The sequence below is a fragment of the Pelophylax lessonae genome (assembly GCF_965119305.1).
Source record: "Pelophylax lessonae genome assembly, chromosome: 1".
Lineage (NCBI taxonomy): Eukaryota > Metazoa > Chordata > Amphibia > Anura > Ranidae > Pelophylax > Pelophylax lessonae.
Window position 1 is genome coordinate 228890924 of NC_138768.1, and position 15664 is coordinate 228906587.

At 44.3% G+C, this 15664-nt stretch overlaps 1 protein-coding gene across 2 annotated transcripts in view; it reads right to left on the reverse strand.

Moving 5' to 3' along the window:
* The window catches only part of CAMKK2 (calcium/calmodulin dependent protein kinase kinase 2), a 216591-nt gene that overhangs the window by 189278 nt on the left and 11649 nt on the right, over nucleotides 1-15664 (reverse strand). The gene's annotated exons all lie outside the window — the stretch shown is intronic.

The window sequence follows — 15664 nt, forward strand, 5'->3', positions numbered from 1 at the left end:
TTTGTATCTTATTCGATAAAATAACAATGAACTAAAATCCATATATCATTAACATTGAACTAAAATCCATTCACCAAGTGCAGGTTTGAAATTACAAGCTAGCATTTGATTGGCTTTTAAAGGTAGCTGTCCTTTTCCTTCTCTCCAGTTGTAATAATCACCTTCTTATTACCCCCTTTTATTATTGTGGGAAGTTATCTCCATCCAAGTTGGATATGATCCAGGGATGTCTTGCTTACCTGGAACCAGGAGGATTGAAAGGAATGGTGTTGGAAGCTGTTTGCACTACGTGTGCTGATAACTGCATTTGTTGTCATTTGTTTCTCTGCCAACTTACCCAGACATTGGCTAAGTCCAGACATTGCTGAAACAAAGTCAATTGACCAGACTAGTGCAAGATTAAATAAATAAGGGCAAAACACAATAGGGACTGGCTCTACTATAAGGGGTCTATGTATAGAAATTTCACTGCATGACAGGGACACACATCCCCAACAAAACTTGCTATATTCTGTTTAATATATTTATCTCCTATGATCATAAGTGCCATCCAGTCGCCATTATCTGGTATCTTTTTTTTGTGAACTTTGTACAATTAGACCCCTAAGTGGCCCTAAAGTGATTGTAAAGTTTTTTTCCTATGAAAATAACAAACATGTAATACTTACCAACAACTACTACTTGTACTACTTGTAGTTGGTTTTGCACAGAGCAGCCCGAATCCTCCTTTTCCTAGGTCCCTCTTCTGTGAGGGCACCTGAGCCGAGTCACAGCTCCCTGGTGTCCATTCAGACACAGAACCCTGCCCCCTCTCCCCTGATTAGCTAGCTGAATTTGATTGACAGCAGCAGCAACTCCTTTAAATGCAATACGTTTGAAAACATATGCAGAGCATAATGTATGTATGCTGAAATTGATGTGTCCACTATGCATACACTGTGTGACATCACTGCCCTGCCTCTCCACCTAGTCCAATCAGAGAACGCTTTGTATGCATTCAGGAAATGCAAAGCATTCTCTGAATGGCACCCGTGGTAAGTTGGCAGAGGAACAAATGAGAACAAATGCAGTTATTAGCCCAAACTGGACCAATGTATCTATGGGGGAGATTTACTAAAACTGGCACACACAGAATCTGGTGCAGCTGTGCAAGGTAACCAATCGGCTTCTAGGTTTAGGGCCCTTTCAGACAGGGTGGACTCCATCAAGCCGGTCTGCTTGCTCAGCAGGGAATTCTCTCAGCTGATCCCTACTGAGCAGGTGGATGACAGGTCTGTGATCGCACCGCTAAGCAGAGAGGACACAGACAGAGCCTGCTGTTCTCTATGGGGAAGTCAGATTTCCATTTCTATCCGAATTCTATACGATCTGCTAGGAGGATGGGAAACAAATCCCCATCCATCTGTTTTTAGCGGACAGGGAACGGATACCCATTTCCCGTTTTTTAGCGGACAGGAACGTATCAGATGCCGGCGGGTGTCAGCGGACACATGTCAGCGGACATCTGCTGCTCCAAAAAAAGCTATGGATGGTCCGATCGGGTCCCTCTGAAAAATTGACAGGCCAATCCGATCAGTCCCTCAATGTGAAAAGGGTCTTATTGTTAAAGCCTAATTGAACAAGCTGATTGATTACTACCACCAGATTCTGTGTGCACCAGTTTTAGTAAATCTCCAACCCCCCATGTATAAAATATCCATACCTGAATTTCTTCTTTAAATGCTTGGCTTTAGATCAGAAAACTTCCTAATTTTAATAGGGACCAAGCAGGGCTGCCTCCCATTTTATCTATCAAACCTTTGGAAATATTGATAGGACAAGTTCCAAACCTCACAGGAATATACATTGCAGGTTATCACTCAGTGTCCATGCACACTGGGCTTAAAAAATGCTAGTTCCTTTGAAAATGCATTTTTGTACATGCATTTAGCAGGTTTTTTTTTCTTCTCACAATTTGAGCCTCTACTCCTTTACCTACACCATATTACCAAAAGTATTGGTACACCTGCCTTTACACACACATGAACTCTAATGGCATCCCAGTCTTAGTCCGTAGGGTTCAGTATTGAGTTGGCCCACCCTTTGCAGCTATAACAGCTTGAACGTTTCTGGAAAGGCTGACCACAAGGTTTAGGAGTGTGTCTATGGCAGGGCTTGACAAATTTGCCTGAAATCTAGGAGCCAGCTAAAAAAGTTAGGAGCCAGTTTTTTTTTTTTTTAAACTAAGTGCCGGTTCACACTCATGCGGCTGCGGCGATCGCATGTAATATCGGAGCGCACTGCTCCTTCATTACATGCGATCGGCTGTGCGGTGCGAGTTTAGCCATACATTTTGTATGGCTAAATTCGCACCGCACCCGCAGCAAAGACGCTCAGGACCCTTTTTTGCAGCCGCATCAGGATCGGATTGCACAGCGGTTCACATTTGTGCGATCCGATCCTGTGCGAACTGCAAGATCGCACTGCGATATGCGATCAAACTGGGGGTGTCATTAAGATTACATTGACACCCCCAGCGTATCGCATATGGCAGTGTGAACTGCCAGGGGCGCGCTTGCGATGCGGGAACATGCTGCGAATTCGCAGCCTTCCCGCATCGCATAAGTGTGAACCGGGGCTTACAACCAAGCTTTATTTAATAAAACGGATACTAAATTTACAAATAAATACGACTAGAACTCCACTCTCTTCTATAGCGCAATTGGATGGAAACAGACTGTCTGTCTCTTTCCATCCGATGCCATCTGATCCGATCAACGGGATGGATAGAAAATAGAACCACCATCCGTCTGTTTTTGGCGGACAGGATCAGATGGCGGCAGATTACTGCTCCATAGAGGAGACTGAAGGGTCCGATCAGGTCTGCCTGAAAAACTGACAGGCGGACCTGATCAGACAGCCCGTGTGAAAGGGGCCTTAGGCTGTGGTATGGCGATGATTTTTCTTTTTTAAATAAGAATTGGAAAAAAAAAAACTTATTTTTTTTTTAATAATTAAAAAAAAAAAAAGAAAAAATTATTTAATTTTTTTTACATTTAAAAAATAAATTAATAATAATAACCATACTCCCTGTCCACTTACCTTTAAGCAAAGGTAGCTGGACAGAGAGATGAAGCCTTAAAAAAACTTTCCTCTCATTTCCTCTTTGGAAGGAGATGGAAAGGCATTAAGAACATGCATTACTCCCGGCCACCACAAGAGGGCGCCAGTTCCCCTAGCCTTTCTCATCTCACAGAAGAAGGCCGAAAAGCCGGGGCCTCAATTTTTGGACAGCGCGGAAGTCCGTGCACTCGAGGAGAAGGTGGGGGGCTCAAAAGGGACAGGACACCCTATGCAGGGCACCCCAGGCGCCAGGTCGCTAATTCTAGTCGCAAATGCGACCTGGCGCCCGGGTTTGTCGAGCCCTGGTCTATGGGAATGTTTGACCATTCTTCCAGAAGCTCATTTGTGAGGCTAGGCACTGATGTGGACAAGAAGGCCTCATTTGCAGTCTCTGCTCCAATTTATCCCAAAGGTGTTCTATTGGGTTGAGGTCAGGAGTCTGTGCAGTCCAGTGAAGTTCCTCTTCCCCAAACTTGCTCATCTATGTCTTTATGGAAATTGCTTTGGCACTGGTTCAAATCATTTGGTGGAGGGGGGATCATGGTGTGGAGTTGTTTTTCAGGGGTTGGACTCAGCCCCTTAGTTCCAGTGAAGGGAACTGTCAAGGCATCAGCATACCAAGACATTTTGGACAATTTCATGCTCCCAACTTTGTGGGAACAGTTCGGGGATGGCCCCTTCCTGTTCCAACATGACTGCACCACAGTGCACAAAGCAAGGTCCATAAAGAAATGGATGAGCACGTTTGGGGTGGAGGAACTTGACCAGCCTGCACAGAGTCCTGACCTCAACCCGATAGAACACTTTTGGGATGAATTAAAGCAGAGACTGTGAGCCAGGCCTTCTTATCACAAATTTGCTTCTGGAAGAATGGTCAAACATTCCCATAGACAAACTTCAAAATCTTCCAAGAAGAGTTGAAGCTGTTATAGTGGAAAAGGGTGGGCCAACTCAATATTGAACCCTAAAGACTAAGATTGGGATGCAATTAAAGTTCATATGTGTGTGAAGGCAGGCGTCCCAATACTTTTGGTAATATAGTGTATGTCTCTCTCTTCTGCTTCCTCCCTACCTCTGTTTGCTTTGCTTTGCCTCCGTTCACCAATCCTCGCCACAGCCCCTGCCTCCTTCTTCGTTATCATCATCTTCCCCTGTATTTCCCAGTTTACCCACCACACCTACTATCCTGCTTCCCTGAATTCCCAATCCCCTAGCTCTTGGCTGGAGTCGAGAGAGAGAAAGGGGCATGTCTGTGCTGGGAAGCTGTCATAAATGTCAAGGCTTCCTCCCATTTAGCAACGGATGGCAGTGAGAAAATTTGAAAGCTGCCATTGCACATTGCCATGGGCTGTCAATCACAGGCAAGGCAAACCTAGTAATGTCAATGTGACTGGCACAGAGGTTGGGAGTGAATGTACCGAGTAAGTAGTGTCCTGTATGGGCCAGTTTTTGACAGGTACGTGAATCTGGTGCAAACACCAACAATTTCATTGCAGAAGCCTTTATTAATTCCTTCCATTATATCTCATGTATTTCCAATGTAATTATGTGTCTTGTTAGCCCTGTTTTGCATACGATTGAACTGGTTGTGCTCTGTAAGCTCTTTGATTACTTCTGTTCATGAACATGAAATTAATATTTGTAAACGTGCTTGAAAGACCTGCAGGGAAAATACAGTTCAGTAGAGGGTATGAAAACTGAAAAGCTATTTACCTATTTCTTCCTACTGTTTTTTTTTACATATGACATTTTATTAAATATTTTGCAAAGTTACATTCAGAAAGCACATAGTCTGGGACAACATGATCCCATACCTATATGAATACCTATCTATCTGGGGAGGTCTCTCCCGACCGAAGAAGTTCCATGTAAACCGCCATTTTAGATCAAGGCCAAGCTCCAAAATAGAAGCTAGTTATAGGAAGGATCTCAGGGTGTCAGAGCATAAGAACTTAATCCAAGGAGACAACACAGCCATATACCATATGACATTCCTGTATACTCGCCTATATTCCTACATTCTCCTTAGATGGTACAGTTCGACTACTCACTCTTTAATAGTAGGAACAGCCTGGTATTCCAATGTCTAGGTATATGTATACGTGCTGCGGAAAGGAGAAAAAGAAGCAGTCCATTTTTAGTCGCCCCCTTGGAGCCTGGATATATGGTGAGTAAAGATATTTCTGGAGACTACTGATAAGGTGTACCAGTAACATGGGAGCAAGTTTGAAACACAGATCTCCCAAAATGGTTTAATCCGGGGGCAAGTCCACCATATGTTGATTCCTGTGTCTAAGTACCCCCGGCAGAGCCAACACTTTTCAGAGTAATTTGAGGGGCATTCTGTGCAGCCTCACAGGGCATCCATACCACCTGGTTAGTATTTTATAGTTCTTTGCTTGTATATATGTTGAGTGACTTGATTTAAAAGTTAGAAAGAATGCTTTCTTCCAGTCTACTGTGGTGATCATATGCCCCAGTTCTCTCTCCCAACCTCTGGTGTAGTATGGGCGATTAGGAAATGCATGGGATAACAATATGTCATATAGTTTAGAAATAGTGTGGGAGCACTCTGGAAGCCCGATACAAAGATATTCAAATGGAGTTAAGTCTCTATGAAGTGGACCCATTTTAGATAAATGTGTATAAAAATGCTGAAGATGAAAATAATGGAGCAATCGGCCCGGATAGTTACATTCTGTAGTCACTATTGCATTAAACGTTTGAAGTCCCTTAGTTGTAAGGGCTTGTTTGATCGGAGAGGGGGCTAAAGGTGTCCACCGTAGAAACCTAGCCTTTAAAAGACCCAGCAGGAATTCTAGGTTGCTTGGGAGTGTTTATCTAGATAAGGGATGGGGAACCTTTTTTCTGCCAAGGGCCATTTGGAAATTTAAAACTTCATTCGGGGGCCGTACAAAATTATCAACTTGAAAATTAGCCTGTTATATTTGGTCAAACATTTAATTAATTAACTTGCCCCTAATGTGATGGATGGAACTGATTCTCTTTGGTGAGGTGTGTGTTATTAGCTGGTATTGATGATGTAGCTACTCGCAACTGGTTTTCCAGGTTTGCATTGGTCAGTCTGGAGCGCAGTCGACTCTTTGCGGTGGTAAGTTTTGAAAAGAACTGCTGGTGGGTACTGCCGGTGGGAAATACTAGCTGGTACTGCTGGCTCAGGCTGGTACTGTGCTATGGGTACTGCTGTGGGCACTGCTGGCTGATAATGCTGTGGGTACTTCTGTCTCAGGCTGGTACTGTGCTGTGGGTACTTCTAGCTAAGGCTGGTACTGCTGTGGGTACTGCTGGCTCAGGCTGGTACTGCTGTGGGTACTGCTGGCTTGTACTGCTTTGGGTACTGCTGGCTCAGGCTGGGACACTGCTGAATGGTACTACTGTGGGTACTGCTGCTAGAATTCCATATGCCATAAGCCTGCCCCCCCCCTCCCCCCTTCTGTCTTCCGCATTACTAGGATATTATGTTGAAGCCTAGCCGAGGAATTTGGCCAAAGGTAACGAAGAAGGTTAGACCATAGCGATTGGAAGAAAGCCAGAGGAAGAGCTCTTTTCTTCTGTAGGGGCAATATTCACCCCTAAATATTTAAGTGATTAATATTCCCATTGGAATGACAATTTTTTTTTCAGCATTTCTTTTTCAATTAAGAGTAAGAGAATATTAAAACACAAAGATTTGCTTACATTTACTTTTGAAATTGCTATAAGGTCCGAAACGTTCCAATTCATGAAGAATGCTTGGAAAGGTTATTCTTGGATTAGATATATATATATATATATATATATATATATATATATATACGCACACACACACACACACAGTATCTCACAAAAGTGAGTACACCTCTCACATTTTTGTAAATATTTTATTGTATCTTTTCATGTGACAACACCGAAGAAATAACACCTTGCTACAATGAAAAATAGTGAGTATGACCTGTGAGGTCGCCCCGGCAAGTAGCGTCGCCCCAGTGTGAACGGGGTCTAACAGTTTAAATTTGCTGTCCCCCCAAAAAAACTCAACATACAGCTATTAATATCTAAGCCACTGGCAACACCCCTAAGTGAAAATGTCCAAATAGGGCCCAATTAACAATTTTCCCTCCCCGGTGTCATGTGACTCATAAGTGTTACAAGGTCTCAGGTGTGAATAGGAAGCAGGTATGTTAAATTTGGTGTTATCGCTCTCACACTCGGATACTGGTCACTGGAAGTTCAACATAGCACCTCATGACAAAGAACTCTCTGAGGATCAGAAAAAAAGAATTGTTCCTCCACATAAAGATGGTCTAGGCCAGTGATGGCGAACCTTGGCACCCCAGATGTTTTGGAACTACATTTCCCATGATGCTCATGAACTCTGCAGTGTAGTAGAGCATCATGGGAAATGTAGTTCCAAAACATCTGGGGTGCCAAGGTTCACCATCACTGGTCTAGGCTATATTAAGATTTCCAAGACCCTGAAACTGAGCTGCAGCACAGTGGTCAAGACCATGCAGCGGTTTAACAGGAAAGGTTCCACTCAGAACAGGCCTTGCCATGGTCGACCAAAGAAGTTGGATGTACGTGCTCAGGGTCATATTCAGAGGTTGTCTTTGGGAAATAGATGTATGAGTTCTGCCAGCATTGTGGCAGAGGTTGAAGGGGTGGGGTATCAGCCTGTCAGTGCTCAGACCATACGCCACACACTGCATCAAATTGGTCTGCATGGCTGTCATCCCAGAAGGAAGACTCTTCTAAAGATAATGCACAAGAAAGCCCACAAAGAGTATACTGAAGGCAAGCAGACTAAAGACATGGATTACTTGAATCATATACTGTGGTCTGATGAGACCAAGATAAACTTATTCGGTTCAGATGGTGTCAAGCGTGTGTGGCGGCAACCAGGTGAGGAGTACAAAGACACTCATACATCTATTTCCCAAAGACAACCTCTGGATTTGACGCTGAGCACGTGCACTCAACTTCTTTGGTTGACCATGGCAAGGCCTGTTCTGAGTGGAACCTGTCCTGTTAAACCGCTGTATGGTCTTTGCCACCGTGCTGCAGCTCAGTTTCAGGGTCTTAGCAATCTTCTTATAGCCTAGGCCATCTTTATGTAGAGCAACATATCTTTTTTCAGATCTTCAGAGAGTTCTTTGCCATGAGGTGCAATGTTGAACTTCCAGTGACCAGTATGAGAGAGTGAGAGCGATAACACCAAATTTAACATACCTACTCCCCATCCACACCTGAGGCAAGTTTTAGGTCATTGTCATGCTGGAAGACCCATCCACGACCCATCTTCAGTGTTCTGGCTATATTTTACAATGCAAAGCCCCATCCATTGGCTCCTCAATACAGGAAAGTCAGCCTGTACCTTTAGCAGAGAAACAGCCCCAAAGCATAATGTTTCCACTTCCATGCTTGACTGTAGGGATGGTGTTCTTAGGGTCATAGTCAGCATTTTTCTTCCTCCAAACACGGTGAGTCGAGTTAATGACAAAAAGCTCAATTTTGTTCTCATCTGACAACAGAACTTTCTCTCAAGCCTTCTCTGAATAATTTTGATTTTCATTGGGAAACTTCAGACAGGCTTGTACATGTGCCTTCTTGAGGAGGCAGACCTTGCGGGCTCAGTAGAATTTCAATCCATGGCAGCGTTTTGTGTTATCAATGGTTTGTTTGGTAACTGTGGTCCCAACTGCCCTGAGATCATTCACAAGCCGTGTAGTTCTGGGCTGATCCCTCACTTTTCTCATGATCATCCTTAACCCATGAGACAAAATTTGCATGGAGCTCCACACCGAGGGCAATTGATGGTTATTTTGTATTTCTTCTAGCTGCGAATAATGAATCGCTCCAACAGTTGTCTCCTTCTCACCAAGCTTTTTGTTGATGGTCTTGTAGCCCATCCCAGCCTTATGCAGGTGTACAATCTTCTCCCTGACGTCCTTTGAAAGCTCTTTGGTCTTGCCTATGATGGTGAGGTTTGAATGGAAGAGATTCTGCGGACAGGTGACTTTTTAACACATAATGAGTTGCTATTAGGAGCACCTTCTTAAATTGACAGGACTAATCTGTGTACCAAAGGGGCACATACTTTAGCCAGTCTGTAGGAGACAGAATTATTGTTCTCACTGAACTGAATCTCAATTCAAACCATTTGTAACATGTGTTTTTTCTAGATTTGTGGTTGATATTCTATCTCTATCATTTAAAAGACACATATAACAATTATAGACCCTTAATTTCTTTGTAATTAAGATTAGAAGCACTATCTTAAATGGAGTGCTAATCTCAGCTTGTTAGCTGTATAAAAGACACCTATCCACAGAAGCAATCAATAAATCAGATTCCAATCTCTCCACCATGGCCAAGACCAAAAAGCGGTCCAATGATGTCAGGGACAAGATTGCAGCCCTTCACTAGGCTGGAATGGGCTACAACAACATCGCCAAGTAGCTTGTTGAGAGGGTGACAACAGTTAGTGTGATTATTCGCAAACTGAAGAAACACAAAATAACTGTCAATCACTCTCGGTCCGGGGCTCCATGCAAGATCTCACCTTGTGGAGTTTCAGTGATCATGAAAACGATGAGGAATCAGCCCAGAACTACATGGGAGAATCTTGTCAATGATCTCAAGACAGATGGGACCATAGTCACCAAGAAAACAATTGGTAACACTACGCCATGAAGGACTGATATCCGCAAGGTCCCCCTGCTCAAGAAAAGTACATGTACAGGCCCATCTGAAGTTTGCTAATGAACATCGGAATGATTCAGAGGAGAACTGTGTGAAAGTGTTATGGTCAGATGAGACCAAAATCAAGCTCTTTGGCATCAACTCAACTCGCCAACTCAACTCGTTTTTCTGCTAAGGGGACGGGACAACTTCACTGCGTCAAAGGGAAAATGGACAGGGCCATGCACCATCAAATCTTCGGTGAGAACCTCCTTCCCTCGCCCAGGGCATTGAAAATGGGTCATGGATGGGTATTCCAGCATCACAATGAACCAAAACACAAGGCCAAGGAAACAGAGGAGTGGCTCAAGGAGAAGCACATTAAGATCCTGCAGTGGCCTAGCCAGTCTCCAGACCTTAATCCCATAGAAAATATGCGGAGGGAGCTAAAGGTTTGAGTTACTATACGTCCGCTTCGAAACCCTAATGACTTGGAGAGGATCTGCAAACAGGAGTGGGAAAAAATCCCTCCTGAGATGTGTGCAAACCTGGTGGCCAACTACAAAAAATGTCTGACCTCTGTGATTGCCAGCAAGTGTTTTGCCACCAAGTACTAAGTCAAGTTTTGCGAAGAGTTAAATACTTTTTCCCCTCACTGTAGTAGCAGCCACAGATGGAGCAGACCAGAGGCAGCTGGGCCGGACAACAGATCAGCTACAGGAGCCGCCCCAAGTAGCCTCAACCCACAACTCAGTGTTTCGGAGAAAGCCCAATCCGGCGGTATGAGCAGCTGGCAGGTGGAATAGCGGCTCCAAGTGCTGCCGTGCGGCTTCAGACAGTCTGGTGTCTGACAGATAGGAGAAACAGAGGGATTGTTGCCAGAGTCAGGTAGATCTGAGCAATCAAAACAATGCGAAGGCTGGTGGGCAGCACACACAGCTAAGGTGGCTAGGGAGGCTTTGGGTGGTGTCAGACAGCTCCAGGTAATGCCGATGGGAGAGAGCAGGGCCGAGCAGGGTGGTGAACCAATAAGAGGCAGCCAGACTGAGCAGCGATTGGAGTGTCTTTAGAAATTGAATGAATCCTATTGGTTTAAAAACATAATATGTGTCAGAAAAAAGAATGTAGTTTTGGGCTAGTAGCAGAGAATGAGCCATTATCCTCCTTTAGGCTACATTTACACCTTAGTATTGTGCTTTTGAGCATTTTTTCAGGCGTTTATATGATCGTTTTTATACAACTTTAAGCACTTTTTGAACTTTGGTGGCTTTTTTTTTTTTTACTAGACAATAGAGAAAAATATCATGTTTTATCATTTGTTGCTGTGTTTTTCAGTTTTTCCATTATTTATCATTATTATTTATGGCTATTTTATTTTACTTTTTGTTTGTAAGGGGTTAAAGGTTAGGATTAGGGGTTAAAGGTTATATTTAGGTGTTCTTTTATTTCTTTATTATTAATTAATTTTTATTTATTTTGTTAGGTTAGGGGTTAGGATTAGGGTTGGGGGTTAATATTCGTGTTAGAATTAGGGGTTAGAGCTAGGGTTAAGAGTTAGGGATTACTTTTACGGTTAGGGGTTGGAGTTAGGGTTATTTCTTAAATAAAAATAATCAAATAAAATAAATTATGTATTTTAAAAATTCGTTTAATAATTTTTGTTTATTTTATTTTTTTAGTTATTGCATCTGAGCAGAAAACGGTTGAAAACGTGCAACAAAACGTGCTAAAACACTCACATCAAGCATTTTTTTATGAATTTCTATAGAATTAAAAAGGCTTAAAAAATGCAATCATCTGCCTGATTTGAGCAACACAAAGTTACAGAACTGTTTTGAGCTTCATCACTGATGCCTGATGATGGAAGGCCCAGGAGGCACTAAGCGCCCCAGTAGAGTGTGCCTGAACAGGGAAAGGAGGAACCTGACCCCTAATTGAATAGGCCTGAATCACTGTCTGTCTGATCCATCTGGAAATGGTCGCAGCAGAAGCGGCCAACCCTTTGAGGTTCAGCCGTGAGTCTGACTTGCTAAAAGACTCTGTAGCTGACAGGTGCACCCTGACTGCCCGAACCACATCCAGGGAAAGCAGAGCAATTTTCTTACAATGTATAGGCCTAGGACAAAGGGAAGGCAACACAATGTCATCATTCAAATGGAAATCAGAGACAACCTTTGGAAGGAACAACGGACAGGGACGAAGAACCACCTTAGCTCTGTAAACCAACAGGTAAGGTGAATGACAAGACAACGCCGCCAGCCCTGACACTCTGCACGCAGAAGTAATAGTCACTAAAAAGGCCACCTTCTGGGACAACATAAGCAGGGAAACCTCCCGAAGACTTTCAAAGGGAGATTCCTGGATAACTGACAACACCCATTTGAGGAACCAGGGTAGTAATGGAGACCGCACTGGAGGAACCACGTGTCGAGCTCCCTGGATAAAGGTATGCACCAAGGAATGTGTGGTGAATGGACATTGAAAGAAAATCGCCAAGGCTGAAACCTGGCCCTTGATGGTACTCAAAGCCAGGCACTGCTCAACCCCTCATTGGAGGAAAGCCAAGATCTGAGCCACCGAAAAAGGAGCGAGGGAGAACCCCAAAAGACTCGCACCATGCAACATTCGTCTTCCAAGTATGATGGTAGATCTTCCTAGAAGTAGATTTTTAACCTTTAACAGCGTAGGATCCACAGGTTCAGACAAATCGCTATCCTTCAGCATCTGGCTTTCAACAGACAAGCCTTAAAACCAATGACTGTAAAGCAGGATGGAAGATTGGCCCTTGGGACAGCAGACCTTCCCTGAGAGGAATCTCCAAGGAGCATCGGCAACCAGCCGTACCAGATCGGGGTACCAAGACCACCGAGGCCAATCTGGAGCCTCTAGAAAGACAGGAATCCCTTGCTGCCTCTATCCTGCACAGGAGCCTTGGCAGAAGTTTGAGAGGGGGAAAGGCATAAATCAGACAATATTGACGCCAAGGAGCCACTAATGCATCTGCGGCATCAGCCAGAGGATCCCGAGACCATTACACAAACCTCTGCACCTTCTATGGAATGTGTACAGCAGAGAGGGCTGGAATGATCGTTCTTCCCACCTTAGAATGTCGTGTGCCCCCATTGACATAGCCACAGCTGTGGTATTGTCCGATTGAATTCATAACGGACACTCCTGAAGACGAATTGTCCAATGATCCAGACAAAGTCTGATCGCTTGGAGTTCCAGTACATTGATCGACAGTCTGGACTCTTCCCGAGTCCAGAACCCCTGAGCACAAGCTGTGCCGAGAACGCCTCCCCATCCAGACAGGCTGGCATCTGTAGTGACAACTGCCCAGTACAGGGGGAGAAGGATTTCCCTGTTGAAGTGCCGGAGAACAAAGCCACCTCTAGAGACTGTGGATTCTTGTCCCATGTCACCAGAATCTCTTTTTGCAGAGATCTGGAACTCATGCAATAGTATTGCACAGAGCATTTAAGTATACCATGTTTATTATTTTAATTTAAAAAAAATACCCTTTACAACTGCTTTAATAAAACATTAAAGTACTGTAAATTTAAAGCCCAAACATTTTCTTGGCTAGATTGGAGCGTGACTAGAAAATTCAGTCTAGTTTTTATTGCTGTCTGTGTTCCCATTTCAGAGATTAACGCTCACTATAAGTCCTATTGATTACTGTCAATGAGAGAGAAAGTAAAGAAAGAAAATGCATTTTGAGATCGAAGTAAAGGAATAGAGAAAAAAATGTTAAAATGGAGACACTAGTTCTGGTGACAACTGTATAAGAGGGGATTCCCCTCACATGGAGAAGATTTCTTCTCAAATCCTTAAAGCGGTAGTATACTCAAAGGAAAAAAAAAACCCTGCAAGACAAAGGCATAATGAGCTAGTATGCATCGCATACTAGCTCATTATGAAAAACTTAGACACGGACCCCGGACACCGCTGTGGGAGCGGACATGATCCCTCTGCGTCTCTTCCGGGTTCGGCGGCTCCGGCGCTGCGATGCGCGCGGGACTGATTTTCCGGCAACTTCCCGGCAAGGAACTCTGAAGGTCCGCCGGACCTTCAGAGCGCATGCGCCGCTCGTGTCAGCGGCTGCATGCAGCGCAAATATCTCCTAAACCGTGCAGGTTTAGGAGATATTAATTGTACCTACAGGTAAGCCTTGTAGGTAGTACCTGTAGTTAAAAATCACAAAAAGCGGTATACTACCGCTTTAAGTGATTATTGGACAGGAAGTGAAGGTAAATAATTTCAAAAGAATACAAATAGCAAGGGTTTTAACCCTTCCTTACCCTATACAAAATAAAAATGAAATTGTGTTTTTAGGTATACTTTAAAGAGTGTTTCTATACAAGCCATGCAATTGGTCGTGGTGAGGCTGAATTCACACTGATTTGTGATAAAATGCAGTAAAAATGGATAAACATTAACATCCTCTTTATGCGAGTTTGAACACACATTGACTCGCGTTGATCTGCAGTTTAGCGCATATGCATAATTTAGGTCAACACACACAAAACATGGTTTTTATGTGTCCTGTTGACAAAGCGTTAAAAAGTATACATGTGTGAATTACTGTAGGAATGTATCTGGTGGCAGGCTATAATAGGGCTGGGCGATATGGCTGAAAACTGTATCACGATATCAGTGTTTCATATCGGTCGATATCGATAATTATTGATATTTTTTATTACCCATTTAAAATAAGGACCCTAGGGTGAGAATGCAGGGCGGCGGGCATGGTACAGGAGAATGCAGGGCGACTGGCATGGTGCAGGAGAATGCAGGGTACTGGCATGATGCAGGAGAATGCAGGGTACTGGCATGGTGCAGGAGAATGCAGGGTACTGGCATGGTGCAGGAGAATGCAGAGTACTGGCATGATGCAGGAGAATGCAGGGTACTGGCATGGTGCAGCAGAATGCAGGGTACTGGCATGGTGCAGGAGAATGCAGGGCACTGGCATGGTGCAGGAGAATGCAGGGTACTGGCATGGTGCAGGAGAATGCAGGGCACTGGCATGGTGCAGGAGAATGCAGGGCACTGGCATGGTGCAGGAGAATGCAGGGCACTGGCATGGTGCAGGAGAATGCAGGGCACTGGCATGGTGCAGGAGAATGCAGGGTACTGGCATGGTACAGGAGAATGCAGGGTACTGGCATGGTGCAGGAGAATGCAGGGTACTGGCATGGTACAAGAGGATCCGGGGTTGTGGGCATACTACAGGAGATGCAGTGCTGTGGGCACGGTACAGGTAGACCATGCCCGCAGCACTGCATCCCTTGTAGTGTGCCCGCAGCCCTGCATAATGGCAGGTAGTGAAGCGGTTTCACTTACCTGTTCCAGAGGCGCCTTCATTTTAAAAATGGTGCCGCCTGGCGCCGACGCGTCATTGCGCACGCGCTGCCACCGCTCGTATAATTTCGGCTATTCCCGGCCTCTCCCGAGCGGCGGCGGCGCCTGCGCGGTGACATGTATGCGACGGGCGGCGCCATTTTTAAAGCTTAAACCCATCGGAGCGGACTTTTTTTTCCTTGACTCGAGTATAAGCCGAGGGGTATGTTTTCAGCACAAAAAAATGTGCTGAAAAACTCGGCTTATACTGGAGTATATACGGTACTTTCAAGTTCTAATATCGAACGGTTTTATCGTTCAATTTTTTTATTGCTATCGATCACGTGACTATCGCGATACATATCGGTATCGTTTTATCGCCCAGCCCTAGGCTATAAACACATTCCCCTGCCCCAATGCCAACCACCCCCCTAGGGTCCATGGAAAAATATGATTTTAACAAAACCGGTCCATGATGCAAAAAATGTTGGGGACTGCTGCTATACAGTATTAGAAGCACATAAGTCCACCAGTCTCC